Below are 22557 nucleotides of genomic sequence, written 5' to 3' on the forward strand. Positions count from 1 at the left end.
CCCAATCCAGTACATGAATTGTGTGTCCACAATTAATGGGGAATGAGCATTGGGGTTGCTGTTCTAAGAACGCTTTCCTGGCAGTTAAATAATATGAAATGTACTTCAGGGTGAATCATTTTAGGATTGTTCCCTGGGATGCACATCCCACACTGCATTGCAATACTCAGTTATACCATGCTGAATAGTCTGCTTTTTTAAAAGCCATTGAGGATACAGACATCCTCATCCATGACCATCAGTAAGTTCAACTACAGCCATTGTTGGGGAAATAGTTTTTTCCCCCTTTTTGTTATGAAAAAAATATTTGAAAAACTTAGGTAAAGCTTTTAGCAGTAAAATGCCGTATTGCGCCTTGATCATATTCCAGAGAGAATCTTGCTAGCAGCATGATTTTCAGAATCTATTACAGATTTGCTTTCTAGATCCATACAATTATTCACCATGAAATCATTTTGCTGAATGCAGAGCATTTTCTGTCTTAGCCTTACATGATTGTAAGCATTCTGCTGTGAATGATTGACGCTTCAATTGTTTCCAGATTACAGTACGTGTTTTCATACGGCTTTGTATTTCACCACAATGTTTCCTACAGTTAGAACCCCTTTACAGTTCTGCTTCTCAAAATAGAAGACACAGCTCTTTAACAGCCTGTGTAGAATTAAGTTTCTGCCATGTCAGAAAGCCTTTCTTAACACTTGCTTCAAAATTCCTCCCTTTTTATTTGCATTGTGTTATCTCTTTCAGTCTAGGCTAGGTCTTTATTTGTTCTGTAATGGTTTGTTGTAAGCATACATAATTGAGCTTTTTTTGAGGAATTTTATGGCTAAGAATTTCCTTGTTGTTGTAAGAGTTGCACAGTGTCAAGCACGAACTGTTCCACAAATCAGTATTCTGTGCAATTGTTCTATAAAGTTTATACCAGCAAATATTACTGTGGGTTTCCTGGCAACTGCAGATTCTTCAACATGTTAGGCAAGGGATCACCAGTGTGGTGCCCATGGGCATCAAAGTGCCCCTAGACATTCTTCCTGGTGCCCACCAGGTGTTTTTAGTAAATTGGGCCAGGTGGGGTATTTGGCCAGCAGCAAAAATCTACAAGCCACTGTAGATTTGATTGGATGTGCAGCTTTTTAAAAGCTTGCTTTGGCAGATGAAAAGTTTCATCTTGCCCATCTTATCCCCTCAAAAATACAAGGCAAAGAGGGATCTGATTCAAACCTGATGCTGGCAAGGTGAAAGAGCTTCCTATGAAGCTTTGCATGGGCTCAGCATCTTGTTTAAGCAGTGCTCTGTCTGTGCAAAGCAGTACTGCATCCTTCATTCGTGCTGGCATGCTTATTGAGCACATGCAGCTCAATTTAAATAAGGCTATGAGCCCATGTAAAGTCTATGTGGAAGTTCTTCATCTTGCCAGCGAGGCCTTCCCTGAATATTCCATGGAGTATATGCTGCTGCATATATTCATTCCCCCTGCCTTCTTTAAATTTCAAAGACCCTGTGTTTCTTCTCATGATCATCACTGGGGTTACACAGTCATGCAAATAATTATTATATTTTGCTGAAACTACCATTAGTATAAAGATTGCCCTTTTCATGATTCAGTAAAGTTGGTGGTTTGCCAATTTCCCTGTGGAATATGTGCACAAATGTCCATGGGCAGAAGTGCAAGATGGCTTTAGAATCCTCATTCACGTAGGAATTTAAGCATATGATCTATTTCTGAGTAAGCATAGATTTAAATACCCTACAGTGCATTCCAGTGCACTATCCATTTTCTAGTCAGCCTTTCCTGGTACACAGAGATCTGAGAATTTGCTGAGAAGCTGGCTCATTAGATGAACAGCCCAAATTTTCAATAATCAGAAGATACCAGCTCACTCCAATAATGCATTGAAAGGGATGGAATAATGCACCCTCTCTTTTTATTTGGATATCAAGGGGATATACAAGACTCGGAAGACTTTTTCAGATTAATGAATACTGTGACGAACAGTATAAAACATCATCCTTCTGTCTTTTTTAAAATCAAGGAGGCTATAAATTATTTGTAAGTCTTTTAAGAGAGAAATAAACAGTTAAATTCACAACTCATGTAAATTGATTGTTTGAGCTTAATCTAATTTTCAGCCTGTTCCTATATGTGTTTCTTTGGAACCAAGTGCAAATGTGTTGAATGACTTGCTCCCTAATAAGAGTGTTTACAATTACAGCTCAGCTCCATTGTCATTCTTTAATATCTCTTGAACCACTTGGAGAAGCTTTGTGGTTCTGTGCAAGCTACTCTGTGCTATCAAACCAGTTTATATTTGTCCGTATGCTGTACAGCCTTCTGATGAATTGATTAATGTTTCCATTGTAATTTCATTTCAAGTATTTTTATTTATTAGGTACAGAGAGGATTATTGATAGTCCATTCTGCACAGCACTAAAGAGACATCTGAATACAGGGCAACTGCTTCTTTTCACTCCACACACCCAAAACAAGATGTTCAGGGGATGTCTTGAAGAGAGGCGGCTTCTAGTATGTTTTTCAAACAGAAAGACAGCACAGGGGGAAAGAGTGCATTGCCTGCTGATTCCGTCAAAATATAGTTTTTCTATTTTTTATTTGGGATGAGCTATTTCTGTAGCTATGCAGACACAAAAACGAGACTCTTAGCCAATCACAAGATGATGCTTCCGCCCACTGAAAAGCATTGGATGGACCTGCCCTCTGCGAACTGACAGTTCAGGAAAATTGTCAGTGAATGGAGGTCAGGTTACCCAAAGCTTTTCAATGAGCAGAAATAAGGTATCCTGATGACATCTTGGGGGAAAAGTTGTGTGGAATTCCTTCGCAAGATGCCTTTTTTCTTCATGTCCTCAGGATGTTTAATTTGTGCTGTACAGAACGGACCACTGTTTTTGAACCATAGTTAAAGCTACTGTTGCTCATACATGCGGTGTTAACATGCTGTTACTCAGTTTTGAAAAGTAGAGGAAGAAGCAGCTGTACCCAGCTGTAAACTTCTCACATAACCTAATACGGCTATAAAATTAATCTTGACATCAAGCATGGTACTGTTAATGTGCCAAAATCTTACTTTGGGCTTTTCTATGATATATGTGTTCTTAGTAGTGTATACAAAAGAATATCATATTCCTAACTTGGTACTCTGGGCTTTCAACATTCAATATTAAAAAAAAAAAACTGAGTGCAGGCATTCTCCTCCCCAAGGGCATAGATTTAAGATTCAGAGCTTGGTAGCAAAAAGGAAAGAAGCCTGCATTTGGCTTACTTTATCATATGTTCCAAATATTATCATGTGTACTCTGTAGACAGTATGTGCCAGAGTGAATGTAGCTTACTTTCCAATTTGAGCCCAAATTTGCACTAGGATAGACTGTTACCCAAATTAGTCTGGTCTGTTCCTTTAATTGTTGGGGGAACTAGCTGGAAACAGACCTGCAATGTAAAAGATATGTAGGGGATCTGCACCAGTGTATACAGATCCTCAAGGAATCCACTAAAACCAGGACTGAAATGGAAAGGGTTCCATTTTAGTAAGAGATAAATAATAATGAAATACACTCTCAAGTTACACAGAATTTAAGGCTGTTTCCGCACGGCCAGGATGCGCCCCCACGCCGCCAAGAGTTCTGGCGGCGTGGGGGCGCAAGCCCGTTCGCATGAACGGGCTGGCGGACCGGCAGGCGACGGCGGCTCCGCGAGCCCCGCCTCTTCCCGATCCCGCCCACTCACGGTGTCACCGTGGTAAGCCTGCTGGTGCAGCCCATGCAGCTGCCCTCCGACCCCTGGAGGTGGGAGGACAGTGTGGGCAGGGCTGTGACGCCCAGCAGGCTGACATTAAGGACACCGATGAGTGGGCGAACGGAGACAGCGTCTTCCCGGCGGCGCAGTTCGCACCGCGCCGCCGGGAAGACGCTTCCTCCCCAACAACAACCCTTTAAAGGGTTGTTGTTTAGGGCGGCCTGACGCCGCCCTGGGGGGAGGGAAGCGCAGTCAGGTGCGAACGGCGGCCTGGGGGCGGTGTTTTTACCGCCCCCAGGCCGTCGTTAATGGGCCGTGCGGAAACGGCCTTGGAAGCCTAGGAAATAGAGAGGTGAGTGATAGCAGGAATAGAAGAGGGTGATATTTATGGTACTAGAAGTGGAGAGGTCCAAGGAAAGTGGGAGAAATGGGCTTAAGGAGGACATCCAAGTGGATAGAACCATGGATTTGGGGTCTGGTTATAAGAAAAATTGACCCACTGGCAATGATAAGGGGCAGTCTTCCTGGGACATTGCAAAGTTCCGTTTCCAGGCACAGACAGTGCTGTGGGAAATGATTTGATAGGATTAAAACCTGGGAGAGCCCAAGACCTGATAAGTTTTGAGTAGTGCTGATGAAATTGAAACAGGGGTATTCCAAGTTCTGATGAACTTGTGTTGCTTTTCTTGCCTGGAGTGGAATGCAGGGAGCATCCAGGGTGATCTAACAGATATTCCAAAGAAATAATGAGGAGGAGGGATGGGGTGTTGCATGGTTTCCGAGCTGTTTAGGGATGTTTAGGGTCCTGAGGAGGGATGTTCAAGGTCTTGGGAATGTTTCCAAATTAGGAAAAACAATGGAGGTCTCTGATATAGCGATGATGTGTTGGCAGACTGCTGCTTTCCAAGTTTCCACAGCGCAACTCTCAGTCTTTACTACCTCTGGCATGATATTTTTTTTAAAGTGAATTTAAAAATTTAAATTAAAGAGATTCATGTTCTACCCCTATCCAAACTATTTATCATATATTCAGAATAAGATAAATATATATTCATAGTTGTTTGCATTTGGATCATATTTCTAAATGCATGTTAAAAGCAAATGCATTAGGATGTTTTGTAATGTCTGTGGTACAAACAAGCATTTGCAGATTTTAAGATGAGGGACTCCAGAAAAGTTAAATCTGAGCTGTTTAGTAGTCTAGATTTAGCTAAGTACCAGATTTCTTTTAAGCAGTTCTGCCTTAATGTAGCAGCACAAGCTCTATAAAATTTATTAAAGATGAAGAACCAAGACAGCCATGAAGAGCAGGCTATTTAACTTCCAGTGGGGATGAGCTCCAAGCTTTGTTAAATAATGCAGGCTTGCAAAGGGCTGAGTTCTATTGTGAAGTACTTTGCTTTGATTCAGAAGCTGAGTTCTTGGACAGTTTAATTGTCAAAAACAAAATTTAAGAAATATCAGTGAAGGTAGAACTCACCAGAAGGAAGATTAACCCTAGCCCTAAACTGCCTTTTGATCAAAATTAGTAGGGCTGCCTCAAATGTTATGTCAGTTTCATTACCTTTTTGGCTGGATCTAAATCTGATTGGTTGAATAGCATTTTTCATTGCAAGATCAATTGCCTTGTTGCTCTTTTGAAATATTAACATTTCATTATTATTAATGGTAGGGTTAGTAGTACATCAGATACCAAATTGCAAACATGGTCAAAACAGGAGGATACAAATTTCTTAGCAATCCCAGGGTGAACTCTGGATGTTGGAGAAAAATATTCACTTGTTTTCCAAGGTTGTGCAAATCAAAGTAGGGAAAAGGTTTAGTAATGTGTTTTAGGAATATCACAAAAACCTCTTTGAGGTGTAATACCTATAGATAAAAATTCAATAGAAGTAAACTATTCCTTGGGAACTGAAACAGCTCAACTGATATTAGTAATGTTGAGTCTAAGGGTCTTGTAATCCAAAGTGTACTTGTTTCACCATCATTTTTCAGTTAGACCTGATTCCTTCTTTATCTCCAAGCCAGACTCAACCTGCCCCCATTGAAAGCTGAAATGCATTTCCCCTTCCTCATCCACCACCCTGTCACTGCACTTACAGCTGTAGCCTGATACTGCGGTGAAAGCAACACTTTGCATTTGTTTCAGAGTCAGGTAATAGCAGGAGCTGCTTTATTGGACTAGGAATATCTGTTTTCCTGTTCTCAAGAGAGAGCTTGATTTTACTTGAATAACACTAAGAGAAAAGAGACAGGCATACCTGCCAAGAAAGGGAATCCTAAACCACTGCTCTCTACCCTGAAATCCAAGACTTTTAAATCTGTGTATCTTTTGCTTATCACATCCAGGGCAACAGAATTGAAATATTTGTTCGTTATTTTCTTTAATTTTGGAATGAATAGTGAATTTTTTAAAATATCAAAAAGGCCTTTGCTTTGTGGGAACAAGTGCTCAATAACTTGATGCAAGTTTATTCCATGTTTGTTTTAAATTATTTTTTTAAAAAGGAAACTTTATTCCCTTTCCCCGCTTCTTTTTTCTCACTGGAAAAGTTATCCCCCTGAGCTGCTTTTACCCACAGTAGTGAGAAGTTAATAGGTTTTTCCAGAGTGAGCAGCTCAGGGCTTTAAAAAAAAACAACCAGCAGGGGTAGAAAGAGCTAACATTTCCCCTTCATCCAGTCCTGTCTTTTTTGCTCGTTGAGAAAAAGTGAGGTGTATCTGAGCTCTTAATAAGGGTCCTGGCTGAACTTCCACATCATTTAAACAACAAAAACATTCTGCTGTCTTGCATATTATGCTTGATTACTTAGTCCTTTTGGTGTACACACAGTTCAAGACTTTCAGCCTCAGTACCCTTTCTCTGTAGGCAGAGAATTGTGCCTTCTTCCAGGGATTGTGGGATTTGTTACAAGGAACAATTCATAGAAAAAAGGACAAGAAGTGTATTCCAAACTAATTGCACCACTCATCTTCACGAGACAGCTGATATTGAGTACACTGATTGTCTAAAATTCCCTGAATACAACATTTCGACAATGGACTCCTTTCCTTCTGCCAAAACATGAGATTTAAAGTATACCTTCGTTTCAGTAGGGGAAAAAATGCAAAACTATATATGGGATGGAAATCATTTTATAGGTTTTAGTTCCTTCTGCTTTTTCTTAAATTCACAGAGAAGCTATGTCTCAGTAGGCTGCATGCCGTGTCTGATTCTGAGGCAAATTCCTCTCTTCAGACTTTGCTAGAGACTTAGTATTGTCAAGGCAGTTAAGTTGTTGCCTCTGAGCTGCCATGTTTGTTATGGTGATTATCTGGCAGCTCCCCAAGAAGTAACTGCCCACAGTCTCTGAAAAGCCGACCTTGTAACTTCATCAACATTCTTTTCTCCTGCTTTTTCTGATATACTCTAAGCTCTGGAAACTGTTTTCAAAACAACATACATAATGAAGCATTGTGCTTGTAAGAGCAAATGTGTTTCAGTCTGTCGGATTATTTTTGGGTACAGTGTCTACAAGGGAGTGAAGCTAAGAAGCAGATGCATGGAGGACAGTTGCTGGTTCTGGAAATGCATGAAGGTTTGTTCTTAATGGGGACAATCACACAAAAACCCTGCAAGATCAATGCCCAATAGCAAGGTTGTAACTCAGCTCTGTTTTCCTATCTATTAAGCATATTGAGTGACAGTATTGTACATAAAAGGTCATGTGCAATGAAGTGTCCGTGCACCCAGCTATACAAACGAAACAAAGAACGGACAAAACCTAAGAACAAGGAAATCTCTTGATTTATCACTCACAAAATCAACACTTCTACCTCTTTTTGCCTAATGAAATGTAAGGGGCATAAGAGGTAATGGAAATCACTTTCCTTAAGCAAGTATTTTGTTTTCAAGTCTATCATGAAGTCTATTAATAGTCTTTCCTTTCAAGCTTGTCACGTTCTAGCATGAAGAAGCCCATTCCAGCAAAACTGCACCAATGTATCCTACTTATCTTCAGTAGAAAGATGTTCTGTCAGTTGTAGGAGTTGTCCCTTATTTTAGATCATTATGACTCAATTTATCCTAATAAATTTTTCACCATTCCTCTAGTTTACTAGCACTCCATGAAACCAACCAGAAATCAGTTTGCCAGTGTTATTTTGGAGGTTGAGATGTTAAATGTTAATTTACATATTATTTTAAGTTGCAAATATGTTTATAGTACTTTTCTTTCCTATGAAGGAGTTTATTGTGTGTTTTTTTCCAGAATATGCCCACTAACAACATTAGCAGAAAATGTCCTGTCATTTGAAGAAATTCATGGCAGTTCCTCTAGCTGCCTAACTGGGAATTTGTAATTTCCTACTGGACAATCTTTAAAAAGATTGCTTATACCATGACTACAGGACAAATTATGATTTTTCCCATTTTGAAGACAGAAACCTGAGGCTAAGAGAAAATGGGTTGAATCCATGACTTTCTCAAATGGAGCTACTGCTGAGGGTCAGATGACCATTTAGAACAATGTACCATACAACAACCAAGAGTAGATCACAAAGAGGGGAATCTTCTGAAATTAGGCTCCCCTTCACACTTGTGCAAGCTTCTTCAGGACAGACAAAAGGAATGCCTTTTTGCTCAACAAGTAATTAAATTATGGGAGTTTACTTCCAGTGGACTTAGTGATGGCCATGATCATAGATGGCTTTAAAGGGGAATTAGACTTATGGAAGATAAGTTCCTGATGACTACTAACTATGGTAAGTACAAGGAACCGGTCCGGTTCCGGCAGGCGTGAGGGAAGCACGCTTTTACCTTCTCCGCAAGTCTTTTATCAAATATTTATTAACTTTTACCGAATATTTATTAACTTTTACCAAATATTTATTAACTTTTATCATATTTTTAACCTTCTGCCGTCTTATAATAATTCCATCAAGCTTGAATAAGTTGCTCTAAATGTTTTGAATTCCTCCAAGTTGGAATGAGCTTGCATCTCGACGCTGCTGAGCAGTTTTTAGTTAGTAAATTACTCCAGCTGTAGTTAAGTACGAGGAGTTTTTGCTGTTTATGTGATTTTTTACTTCTCCTTGTGTAAATATTGTTCTGTTTGAGAAATATGGGAAACAGGAAACGTCGGCGGTCCTCCCCCAATTTATCTGGGCAGAAAAAACAAAAACAAAGTAAAATAGCTAACTACTTTCAAGATAGATCCACAGTTGAGGAACTGCTAACAGATGTTGACCTGGAAAATAGGTTTGCTATTTTAGAGGAACTTCAACAACATAGCGAAGATGCTGCCTTGAATGAATCATGCACTCCCCTGTCTCCTCGAGCTGGTCACAACGTAATTAAGCAAAACGCCCCATTGACTGATTTTACTTCTTGCCAAGTCATGCTTATTTCCAAAACCTTGGAACTTCTTTTGGACAATTTTAACAATATTGGAACTAAACTAGAGTCACTGAATAGGCTCAGTCAAACAATGGAGCAATTTAGCAATCAACTTCTGATAGTAGGAGAACAATTCAGTTCTCATTTTAAATCTCAGAAACCAAATCTCTGCACTAAACTGAATTTCCAATCCCTCGTTTTGCAAAGGGAGCAAATAACTTTGTATATTAGAGAGTCCAGTCTGAATGCATATCGTTGGGACACCTACCTTCGGATTAGACAATCACTTTGCTCCTTATTGCACTGCAAACCAGCAGATTTATATCTTTTAAGTACAAGGAACCTCCATATAAAGAGGCAGTAAACCTCTGAATACCAGTGCTGAGAGTCCTTGCTCTCCATAATCTTTTGTTGGCCCTTGAGAACAACTGGTGAAACAGGATGCTGAGCTAGATGGATGATTGGTCTGGTCCTGCAGGACTCTTTGTATGTTGTTATGATCTCTGTTTATCGAGCTAGCTCCACTTTTGCAGGCGTATATGTGAGGGGAGATTTCAGGCAATTTCCTCTTCTTGATGCAGCTACCCATTATATAACATATTTTATGAGTCAGCAGCAAATACTTCAGGGATGCATGAGGTTGCTGAGGGAAAGAAAACACAGTAGTAAATCACTTCTGTTAATTTTCTCTGTTCATGTAAGTTAATCTCCAACCCTGAAATTTAACTGTGCAGCAGTGAGGAGTGGATTTTTGAAACCTTTTGCATTTTTATTCTGATCTCCACTATATATAGTACTAAACTCTTATACAGAAGGCTTGTAATCGTACCCCCCCCCCCCAACACACACACACAAACTTTAGCTAGCTAGTAGCAAGCGAAACATTATGGGGAAAGTTGAGGAGAAAAATGTTACATTCGCTTGCTTTCCTTTGTTTAAACACTTTCTCTATGGTTTTAGCAAATCAACACTGAAGTAGTTCTCTTATGCTCACATATTATGCCCATTGCTTGGTTGTGGCTTGAACTCTGACCCAAGCCCAACTTTGTGAATAATGTGTACACTCACATTGAACCTGGATGCTATAGAAGTACTGGTGTATGTGATAAGTCTCTTATTGCTGCTGCTTTTTACCTCTGAGCTACCCTTGCTGTTTAAGTTGCAATTACCTACGTGGTGACGAACCTTTGGTTCGCCACCACTTAGGCAATATGGAAAGCCATTTTGTTTTGAACTGTTTCCTTACTCATAAGATCAGTGAAAACTGTAGGTGTAGCAGGCTTCACTGCCTTATCTGACTCCCTTTACAATCTGCCAATTGTGTTTGACCACTTTTAGGAGGACATCTCAGATGAGGAATTGCTGCTACATTTGTGCTTGTTAGGCAATTAAAATGATATCCAATGAACTTTCTGTTCCATTTTGGAATTGATGCTGAAAAGAGCCATGCTGCCATGCTATAGACTGCTTCCATGTACAAGGGCAACAAATAATGGTATTATCAGTCATGAATAATTTATGTTTCATGTCTGTGTGCCGTTTATGCAAGAATTCATACCAATTGTTTTCAGACTTCATTAGACAAAGAGAAAGGAAATAATTCTCAGCACCAAACTTATAGATCAAGCAACAGTATGTAGCAGCGCTGGAGTACAATTGTGTTGTATGGATTGCTGCAAGTCCTCTTTCTGTGTTTATAAGGGAGAAAGTGAGAGAGGAACCCGAATGGATCACCTTCAGATTTCCCAATATTTTTTTATTTAGAAAAATATTAGGACAGTGGGAAGACTACTAATAAGTACTACTGGCAATCATAGAAATAGGATGAAAGTGAGAGGCTACTCAAATCAGCCCTAATAGTTAAGCACTGTTGACATCAAGGCAGCAAGGTCAACCATTCACTAGTCAGTTCTTCAGTTGTCAACCCGAGACTGGCAGTCTTCAAACAGACAAGATGAACACTTGTCAGGGATGTGGTGTCCTGATCCTTCACTGGGCTGGGGGGTTAGACGATATGGCCTGTATTGTGCCTTCCAACTCTATGATTCTAACTGGTGGGAGACTTACCTTATAAGGAGACCATGCTGGTGACATAATGACATCACATCCAGTGTGACCCAGAAATGATGTCATCATGTAGGGGCAATACTGTAGCAGTCACTCTAAACAATATGGTTTAGCTGCAGTACCAATCGCCATTTCCCCCTCACCACCCAGTTGAGCAATGGTAGGAAGAACCAGTGACCTGCTGAAGCAGAGGACCTGGTCTCCCTCGGTTGTTTAAATCAATCTACCCAGTTCAAGATACAGTATACCACCAATAAAAACTGGCATGGTAACTATAGTAGATAAAGTGTTGAACTGGATCCTGGGAGACCTGGGTTTGACTCCCCACTTCTGACATAAAATCTCACTGGGTTGGGCCTCTCACAAACTCTGACCCTGACCTCTCTCAAATGGTTGTTGTTGTAAGAAAACAGAGGAGGTTTAGAGAGCCAGCGTGATGTAGTGGTAGGATCTGGGAAACCTAGGTTTGAATCCTCACTGCCATGGAAACTTGCCTAGTGACGTTGGGCTAGTCACACACTCTCAGCCTCAACCCTGGCAAATGTTTGGATGGGATACCCCCAAGGAGTACCAGGGGCATGACATGGAGGTAGGCACACCTCCTCTGAACATCTCTTGCCTTGACAATGTATGGGGTCACCATAAGTCAGTTTTGACGATGGCAAAACATACTCTCACATTCTGTTTGTAGCCATCATCTCACTACAGATAGACTAGCATTTCTTACTTAAGTTATGGCAACTGGATGGTGTGTGTGTGTGTTTTAGGTTGAAGGTTAAGCACTATTAAAAGTTTGTGTTTTTTTTTTTTGCATTTGTATTTAAGGTGCATAAGATAAGGAATGAAGTTATGCCTTGTGACTCATCTGATTTATTGCTCAGTTACTTGACTGCACCTTATCAGTTCTTCATGAAGATCTGTGAAAGCCGTAGATTTCTTCTGTATTTCTATTAGCAGTGTATCTTCATAACTGCCTTTGGCCCTTTGTGTCTAGGAACAAGATGTTCAAAAGATCTTTAAAGGAATAAGTGGGCTGAAGAGGAATAAGTGGGCTGAAACCTACACTTGATAGATGATGCTCTACTTTATTTTTTGTTTAGACAACAAACTAACCTGTTAATAATGACTGCCATTCACTAATTTACTTTATATAGTGGCAGAGAGAGAAGCTGTTTAAAATTTTAATAGATGGATACTGTGTATACAAGGTGCTACAGGAGTTCTTCATTCACCCTACTATTTTGTTAAGGTAGCAGGGGCACATGTTGACCCTTTAGAAGTGATTCTGAACTGTGACTGTCACAACATGAATGTGAGTCTTAGGCCCCTTCCGCACATGCAAAATAATGTGTTTTCAAACCAATTTCACAACTGTTTGCAAGTGGATTTTGCTATTCCGCACCGCTTCAAAGAGCACTAAAAACAGTTTGAAAATGCATTATTCTGCATGTGCGGAATGAGCCTTAGACTCACAGACTTCCCCCTCCCACTGACCCCCTTGTTTCAACACACTAGTTTCTATGGTTTGTTAGGGAACTGCAAACTATATTTTGCTAGGTCAGATGTTATGGCAGACAGTAAGATTTAGATCCCATGGAAGTTTATAAAAAGGGTGTGTGTGATTTTCCTTGTTTGGAAGAGGCATGTAATGGGGTTGTTTTAAAATGTGACGGAAGGAAAAGTTAGAAGTTTCCATTGCACTCATGGAAATCACTTCCATCAGCAAGGTTTACTGGGGGATGCAAGCTAGTGTTCACTAGGAACCAGGGAAGGAGGGATGGCATCGGTCACAAAAGGAAGTGCACTTGTGGTTCTGGGGCTAATTTCAGTCAACTCCTCCCCAAAAAAGATTTAGTGTTGATAGGCAGATTGGGATTTATTTACTTCAATGATGTTGTTATTTGACGACCCCCACCCATTCTTGCTATATTGTTCTGATCTATGTATCTTACAGTTATATAAGAAGCAAATACAACATCAGAAAGTTTCATATTTTCATTGTATCCAGTGGTTTCTTTCCAGAAGAAGAAAGGCAATTCGGCTAATTGAGGGAGGGGCAATTTTTTTCTAATTCTTTCCTGCATTGTCTTCATGCCTAAAGCTATTCCAGCCCCACACCACACCCCAATCTTGGGAGTGGAGAGGGGTTTTTGTTTTGAGCATAGTGGGGAGCAATTGGAGATGACAGACATGAGCATTCCCTTTCATGAACATATTTGAATTCAACCCTATGTAATGGAGAGAAATATGTGGTTTTTTCCACATTGGCAACTATAAAAGCTGTTTAAAATTGTAGTAGCCAAACCAAGGGCATATCAAGATCAAACACTGCAATATCCAAATCCAGCTAATTCTGAGAAACGATCAACATCTTTTTAGTGCAGTTTCTAGAAATGCTTTGGCATTGTAACTGTTGAAATAAGATTTATCAAAAGGATTAACCTTAAGGAGAAGGGTGTAGTGATCTCTTTGAATAATCTCTCAAACCTCTATCCTGGAACCAGACCTCCTTTTTATACTCTTTTCCCATGCTCAGAGAAATGTGAAGGAAATCCAGGCGACCCTCCCCTCCCCCGTTCTGTGACTGGCCAAAGAGCAGTGTTGTACCTAAGTGGAAATCATATTGGCCACTCTAAAATTCTTCCTCCACTCCCAACCTCCCCTCTCTATAGATTGTTGCAATTCAGATTAGGACTGAAGCAGTCTAGCAAACAAGGACACTGATGATACCAGCCAAGTTTGGTGAAGTTTGGTTCATTGTTTCCAATGGGAGCTAATAGTAGATGGGTCTACCCATTTGAGGGTCCATATCTTTGGACCCCCTGAATCAAACTTCACTAAACGTAGGTGGTATCATCAGGATAGTCTGCTCCTGATACTACCCCAGTTTGGTGAAGGTTGGTCCAGGGGGTACAAAGTTATGGACTCCCAAAAAGGTTGCCTCCATCCCCCATTGTTTCCAATGGAAGCTAATAGTAGATGGGTCTACCCATTTGAAGGTCCATATCTTTGGACCCCGTGAATCAAACTCCATTAAACCTAAGTGGTATCATCAGGATAGTCTGCAGCTGATACCATCCCAGTTTGGTGAAGGTTGGTCCAGGGGGTACAAAGTTATGGACTCCCAAAGGGGGTGCCTCCATCCCCCATTGTTTCCATAGAAGCTAATAGGAGATGGAGGCTACACCTTTGAGAGTCCATAATTTTAGACCCCCTAAACCAAACTTCACCAAACCTAGGTGGTATCATCAGGAGAGTCTTCCAAAGATACCCTGAAAGTTTGGTGCTGCTAGCTTAACAATTGTACCCCTGATACCAGGCACCCCCCAAATTTTCCCAGATTCTCTTTTTAAATCTACTCCCTTCGGCATGGATTTAAAGGGAGAATCTGAGGTACCCAGTTTAAACATTGAAAGTGATGTTGTTTCAGGCTGGGGGATAATCCACCCCAAAACAGCATCACTTTCAATATTGTTTTATCTGGGGACCTCAGATTCTCCCTTTAAGGTGGATTTAAAAGGAGAATCTGGGCTCCCTAATTTAAACACCATTGAAAGTGATGCTGTTTGGGGGTGGATTCCAGCATCACAGCAGTCGCCCATGGGGGGTGCGCAAACCTCACATTTTGCACTGAGCTCCATTTTCCCTAGCTACCCCTCTGCCTGGAGGGGAGGGCAAAAGGGACTGTGGGCTGCCAGCTGGGAACCCAGCCAGTGGGGGAGGCGGGGCGGGCGGGTCACGGGAGTCTGCCATCCCTTTTATAAGCACTTAGGCTGGGGGTGGGGCTTGGGGAGGCATGGCCACACCCCCAGAGGCAGGTGGGGGTGTGGCCTCACCCCCGAACCCCCCATAAAAAATCTATACCTATGTCACTGCTAGCAAAATTCAATACAAAATGTATTGTATTCATTGGCCAAGTAGGAAAGCTCCAACGAAGTTTCCTATTTATTCTTTCAAGATGCCTCTCCCCTCCCCCTCCCTCCTGTTGCCCTGGCAAACAGCCACATGACGTGATAAGGGCAACAGAAGATTGCTTCTTCCAGAGCAATCTAGCAAAGGGTTGTGTTTGTGCATGTTTGCTAAAAATTTGCATCTTTTTCAAAAATTTAAATCACCAGTTTTAATTTTTTAAAAGATTTTTTAAAAATCCCCTATACCCTTGCATGGACTACAGGAAAGCTGAAAAACTTTTTAAAAGCTGGTTATTATTTTTTTAATTTTCAGCTTTTGCCTTTTTTCTTTATTTGGATAGATTTTTTTGGTTCAGCATATCTGAATGCACATCCTTACTTCTGCCTATTCAGTTTTAAATCTGTATTCATGTGTCTGTGTGATTGGCATAACCGTTGTTTCATCATTTGTCTTCATTAACATGTTCACAGTGAAAATCAGGTGTCACACATGTACAGTTGTGGAACAGGATTAGAATAAAACTGATGTGTAATTTTGAACACTGGACTTTCTGCACCTACCACATCCATGTGTATCTGGCATGTTATAGGACTCTGAAATGGTGGTGTTGGCAAATTACATTCAGGAAGGAATTGCCTCTCTTTTTAGGTCATTGGTTAACTGTAAGTCTAATTAATTTAGAGCAGTAGCCCTCTCTGTTCTGCAGCATCAGAGTTGCTTTCCCACTAAATGTGCCTTCTTATTGTGTTATTCTAACTTCATATAGATATGATGAAGTGAAGAACGCATATCCAATGCACAAGGAAGAAGCTAAATTGTCCTAACTGCTTACACTAAACCAGAACCTTGATTGTGTCTGAAAAAGTATAGATTTGTAAAATGTAAAAATATTTTAGACCAATTATTATGGACCAAAAATAGCTATTGTATAAAAATACCATTAGTGGAGATATATAATCAGATTTATAAGAAATCTTAATGCCTTATTCCGGGCATTTCTGTAGAGTTAAGTGCCTTTAGAAGTAATGCCTCTTTACCACTAACCCTTATGTAAAAATATTTCTTTATTGCATATTTAGGGCATTACTACCTTCCTGTAAAACCTTCATCTTTAAAGACAAGCCTCTTGATCTGTTTCATTAAGCATCTTTTCACCACAGTTGAATGATCTGTCATACTCCTGTTAGTCATGGTTGTTTGGCACTGTGATGCTTTGTGATCTACATATTTTCAGAAATGGAGCAGATTTGCTAATGACTACTGCTGAAAGAAGAAGAACATGGGCAGGGATGTCAGGGTTCTGTCATTTTTGACAAAGGAATGCTTCATTAGACCCTTAGCATCTAAGCTCTAGTTGTGCTCCATTCTAGTTAAGTTTAAGCTGATTTAAATGTCTGTGTTTCACAACTGCATGGCTTCATTGCTATATTATCCACACAAGTTCCTTGGGATGGAGAGAGTTCTTCTGATTACTTAACAAAGGTCAAAATCATAGTACTTAAACAAGGAATACTCAGTGGCATACTGGCTGTGGCCACAACTTGTGGTCAGGATAGTTCAGAGTTAGATAAACTGTTCACCTGTTTTCTAATGACTTGCATATATCTGATTGTATGAAAAAGCCAATTGTGCATGCATATTTTCATATTCCTGTGGTTTCCACTTCCCTTTCTGCCATTTGCCATGCCTTTAAAAATGTTATTCCGTGTTCTGCTGGAATACACCTGTGTGGTCTTTACACATCTACCTCCCGACCAGGATACTCAATACAGTTATACAGAAAGTCAAGAAAGGGGGGCACATTTCAAAAAAATCAACACAATCAAATGCAGTTCTGATAATGCAATGAACAAGCATTTAAAGAACTCCGAGTGGCAGCAGTCATTCTCAGATAAATATATTCGCCCACAGCAAGCCTAAGCAGGATTCACTTGTGAATGTGGAGTGTCACTAACAGAGGCAAACAAGAAGCAGTGCTGCAGATCAAGGAGGGAAGGACTGAGCTTATAGCAAGAAAAGAAAGAAATAGGATGGTGTTTGGAGGTGTAACCAAGCCAGGCTAGCAGAAGAGGAAGGGGTGAGAAAAGTGGCACAATGTTTTGGAGCTAGAGGGAAGCAAAAGGAAGAATTGGAGGCGGGGGTCCTCTGGAACCAGACAGAAAGTAAGAATGGCTGGAGGCAAGAGTGTGGGGAGACTCTGAGAGAGGATTGTACCTTGCCTGATCCTGAAGCACGAGTGTTGTTGAGTCATGGTGGTGAAGGGACCATTGTTCAGTGAAGCTGGACCGAACTTAAAATGCTGAGCCAAAATATCTCAAATTCATTCCTTTTCTCACTGCACTGGAAACAAGATTTTGTTGTTGCTTGAGTTACTTTGATAGAGTTGTTACTAGGGCAGGCAATACAATTATTTAATTGACTGAATACTCCTTTTGAAGGAGACTGGAAAAGCAAAAATGTTTTTTCCATTTGTGCTATGATAATAAGCATTTTCCGGGCAAGTTCATGGAAATAAAGCCTTAGGAATGTGAGCTCATTCCTGTGCACTTTTATGTACAGGTAAGGTTCATTTGTCAAGGAGATGAGGAGCTATTTCATTCATTACATTTCGTATTCTGGAAGTAAATCTCAAATTCGTATCTATTGGGTACCTGAAAAATATTGCTCATGTGAATTGATAAAATGTTTAGCTTGTTTTTATATGCCGTTTGCTATCTATAGTCCTAATTTATATGTGTGGCTTCTTTGCATATTGATAGTGTTTGCCATTAGTTTGTGTATACCTCTTTGTTAAATTTATGGGGTTAATATATGAAGATTCTAAGTTAGGCCAAATTTTATTTGCCTTGAATACCTTTCGATCTCTTATAGCTCTGTTACTTTAAGCATAAGTAGTGATTTTATGTCATTTTGTAAAATTAATATTTCAGCTATTAAACTAAACAAATTTAGTTTAATTTTTACATTCTGCTACTAGCTTAATCTAGGTCTGTAGGTAGTAGAAGGCCATTTGGATGACATATGCTGCATAAAGAAATCATCCTGAGTTTAACTAGGTGGGTGGAAGGAGAAAAAAACAAGTTTTTGTCAGTCTTTTGTATTACAGCAGCTGGATTCACAGTTGCTATAGCAACACACCACATGATAAGGTGTATTGGATTGCTTTGCTACTGAGCACTAGAGGAAGAATGAGTACTGAAGTTAAAGGTTACTTTGGAGTTCCTTGTGGAGAAGAAACGATTATGGTCAAATGGTCTAGGTCCTACCTATGTTGTACTCATACAGGACAATTAGTGCTGGTTTGCTATATTAAACAACACATTTATGTTAAACAACAGACTCAGGTAAGTTAACAACAGCATCTTTTAACTCAAATTTTTAGTATTCTAAGTAAAAAAGCAGGGCTTCCTTTATGTTTTCTCTTCGTTTCTGCACATTTATATAGTTATTGATTGATCTTTTGACATCTGTCACAAAGTAGCAAACAACATTTCCTGTTGTTTTTACTTCTGCTATGTTTTCCAAGGAGTTCATGCTCTGAAATTGCAATTCTTCTGTCACATCAGTCATATTTCTGGTCCCAAAGAATGCATTGCTTTCAGGATTAGTCATTGCCTCAGAATTTCTCCTTGACTTTGCACAAAAGAATCTTTGTAATGGTATTGTGCTTTCTGCATACCCTGTAGTTAACCTCCTTCAGGCTGATCTGTGATCGCCCTTTATAGATGCAGTGATGGAAAAACAGATATTCCTGTTCTTAAACAGATCCCTAGAGAATGATAGACCCTTTAAAACACATAATCTTTATTAGTGGATGCCAACCATTTGTAAACCTTCAGCTTTATCCTTTTTTACTGGCAGCATATGAACGGTTGGAACTGAGTAATTGTTATTCCTATTCACAGGAGAGGGGAAAAGGTTCTATTCAATATTAACAAGTGTCTCATTGACTTGGGGCTTGGTTGAACTGGGAAGGAAGCAGATTTATAGAAGGGATTTTTTTGTTTCACTGCTTAGTACAATCCCACTGAGTCCTCCTTCAGAAGCTCTGCTAAGGGTTTGGCAGCCCTTAGGAATAGAATATGATGTAACGTGAGAAGTTGCAAAATAAGGTGAAACTGCCAGAAATATACCCTTCTTGGTCTTGTTTGAATTCTATAACTCAAGCAGGAGTTGGGGCTGGGAGTTCCTGCCAGTTCCCCTTACTGCAGTCTTACTGTGCCATATCCATTCATCCATCTTTATTACCACCCATAAGTCATGTAGAACAAAGTTAATTAATTAATTACTTCATATTATATCTCCACAAATATCCACATATTTACATACCATTCAACCTGCATACTTACTGTGTATTCTATGCTGCCTACAGTGGCCCCCAGATCTTCAGAGGTACAAGCAGGTGCAGCTGAGAGGAGCAACAATCCCTTACACAGACTAACTGTATTTATCATGGAGGCTGCTTTCGCACATGCAGAATAATGCACTTTCAATCCACTTTCACAATTGTTTGCAAGTGGATTTTGCTATTTTGTACAGTAAAACCCAGCTGCAAAGTGCATTGAAAGTGCATTATTCTGCATGTGCAGAAGCAGCCCGAGAGGGTCCAGTACCAAATTATTGTAATAGTCTAGAAAATTGGATAGGTAAAACGGAGTTTCCTGCTGAATAACAAGTCAGGCTTTATTTATTTATTTTACAATGTCTACGTACTTTTGTCAACCTATCTTATTTCTGTCACAGAACAGAAACAATGGTTTACGTGGGCTGTGTAAATCCTAAAGCCACATTTGATTGTGAGAAACTTTGGTAAAAATATTCTATCTCTGTCATTATGGACTATTACTCAATTTTGTGAATCAAAACTTCCTGTTCCAATAGTTATTTCTACACTTTTAAAGGAAGATCTTCCCCCTCTGGTTCCCTGAACTATACAATTTCTGTTAAACGTGGTATAAAATCAACGTTATTTGAATTTCCATACTTGATTTTTTTAGCATAGGGTTGATAAGTTCGATCCAGTCAGCTATTTTTATAATCAATTTCATCTAATTCCCCTCCATTTTACTGTCACCATTCCCTATGCCTTCTGTCCATGCATGTCCTGTGATTCACAGCATAACCTTTTTGGTGGTCAAAAGGAACCCAGTCCTCCCTTTCGGATGCTGATTGGTTCCAGACAAGTTACTTTTTCTTCCTTTCTGTAGCAGGATAGCAGAAGAAAAATGTAAAAAATGCTGTTATTGCATGTGATACACTATCTCTTACAGCAAAAATTCACAAATAACATCACACCACTCTAGCAATCTCCAGAAACTCTGAGGTTTAACATAAAGTTTCTGGTGGTTCTTAGTTTAGCATAATGTCACTTCCAGTTTTTCCCAACAGTAATATCTATTTGCACATAACAATGGAACCCCATGACACCACCCCCATCTTCTGCTGGGTGCCAGCCATTGGCTGGCAACACTTTATTGATTTATTCCACTTAAAGCAACCCTTTCCCCCAATGCAAGTATTCCCCCAATGCAGAATATTCTTCCACCAGCAGAATAGTCTCTTGTATCAACAGAAGGCTACTTATAGTGAAAGAAATCACCCTATATATGGGATTTAACTCCATGTGTTTCTCTGTGGTTTTGCTAGCTATGTATCATGTACCACTCTTACAGTGCAATCTTATACATATCCTCTCAGTTAAAGGTGCATAAAATTGTATACTTAGCTTTCTTTAATGATGCCCCCCTTGACAGAGGTATCAAAATATATTTTATGATGTAAGAAAATGTATTTTTTCCTCTGAAATAGCTGTTATTTGAAGTCTTGTCCACCTGCTATGGATATTGGAAAGTTTATCCCTTGTTCTGAAAGAATCTAATTATGGGTTTATATTTTGAAAGACAGATTATTCATGTGCTAATAATCAGCATGTCATACAGTGAATGGCCTCTTTTGCCTTGAGCCTGTTTAGAATTGTCAGAACTTTATTAAAATTAATGTATATTCAACAGGTTCTATAGCAATAGAGGCCAACTCTGTAAATTGTATTATTTTGTGATATATTTTTGTTATGTCCTACAGCTAAAACAAGTACATCTGAACTGAACTGAGCATACATTGTAACTTCAGTCTTAATGCTTCAGTTTGATATGCAAGTTTAAAGAAAATAATAATTGATTTTCATACAAAATGCTTACACTATTATTTATTTGAGTCCAAGTATAAAAAGCTAGTTGCATTGGGTTAACCAGTTTAATGAGACTTATTATTCAAATGCAGTTTTCTATGCCTGTATCATCCTTATAGTGCTTGAATGAGACAGTATGTGTAAAATCAACACACACAAACACACTTTCAAAGCAACCATGAAATTATTTATCAGTGGCTTAATTGGTCTATGAATGTATAGTATTCTTAAGTAATACTTAATATTCCCACTATATATTTCTTACATAGTTGCCATTATAATCATAAAAAGTTATGACTGTGATTAGGATTGTCAGGTTGAGGACAGTACTAAGTGTTATGAAGGAACTAAGAGGTTCCTAATCCCATGTTTTCTTAATACTTAATTTGTGGGGAATAACTGACTAGAAATGTTGCTTCATCTTTTATCCTACCAGTTCTCTCCTGCAGATGCCTTCCTCCCACCCCTACATTTACATTCACAGGAAAATATAACTTCTCTGTGTCACAAAGTCACAGAGAAACCCCTGCGTTTACATTTTCACAGAAAAGCATTTCTAGAGATAACATGTAGTTCTGCTTACTTTTCACAAAAAGGCACTTCATTGTTCTCCTGGAAATCTATTCCCAGAGAAATCAAAACTAACCACAAGTGAAGATCTTTTGCTCATGCTACTTATAGGCTGATTACACACAATGTGCTTGCTGCATGATGGGGGCAAATGCCCTTCGCAGCAAGATTTCTTGTACGGACCTATTTCCTCAAGCCCCACTTTCACTTTCCAACATAATGGAAGGATGAGATAACTTCAGATAAACAGGTTTGCATGAAATAACTGTGATCATCTTGTTAATAAACATAGTTACTTCATGAACAGTTTTTCATGTGGATCTGAATTGGTTTTCAGTGAGCATAGAATTTAGCATATAAAGGATGCTGACACCTATTCCTAGAATATAGGATGGATATCAATCCTGTATGCCATCGTTTGGGTGAATTTGGAAGAGCTTCAAAAAGCAGTGCTTTTCATGAGCCAAAAAAAGTAATAGCGAGATCAGAAAATGCATACATTAGATGTTCTGATGGAGGTGCACTGAGATAAAGTAAATCTAGCAGATACAATGAGAAGGAGAAGTCAATGAATCATTAGTGAGGAAAAACAAAGACAGCAGTCAATTCAAATGAAAAAGTCATTATCAGGGTTCTGATTCTTCCACATCCATAAGCACTGGGAAATAAAGTCTTGATAATCTGATCAAT

The 22557-nt window shown here is 39.5% G+C and overlaps 1 protein-coding gene across 14 annotated transcripts in view; it reads left to right on the plus strand.

Annotated features, from left to right (window-relative positions):
• Window positions 1-22557, plus strand: part of DTNA (dystrobrevin alpha) — a 233861-nt gene that overhangs the window by 79195 nt on the left and 132109 nt on the right. For 8 of the 14 annotated variants that reach the window (XM_048507255.1, XM_048507237.1, XM_048507240.1 and 5 more), the window contains exon 1: window positions 18436-18454. The exons of the other annotated variants lie outside the window; for them this stretch is intronic. The gene's annotated coding sequence lies outside the window, so the exon portion shown is untranslated. Of the gene's footprint in view, window positions 1-18435; window positions 18455-22557 lie in introns of those variants that run through there. 14 annotated transcript variants of the gene reach the window in all.

Source organism: Sphaerodactylus townsendi, linkage group LG09, assembly GCF_021028975.2.
Source record: "Sphaerodactylus townsendi isolate TG3544 linkage group LG09, MPM_Stown_v2.3, whole genome shotgun sequence".
Lineage (NCBI taxonomy): Eukaryota > Metazoa > Chordata > Lepidosauria > Squamata > Sphaerodactylidae > Sphaerodactylus > Sphaerodactylus townsendi.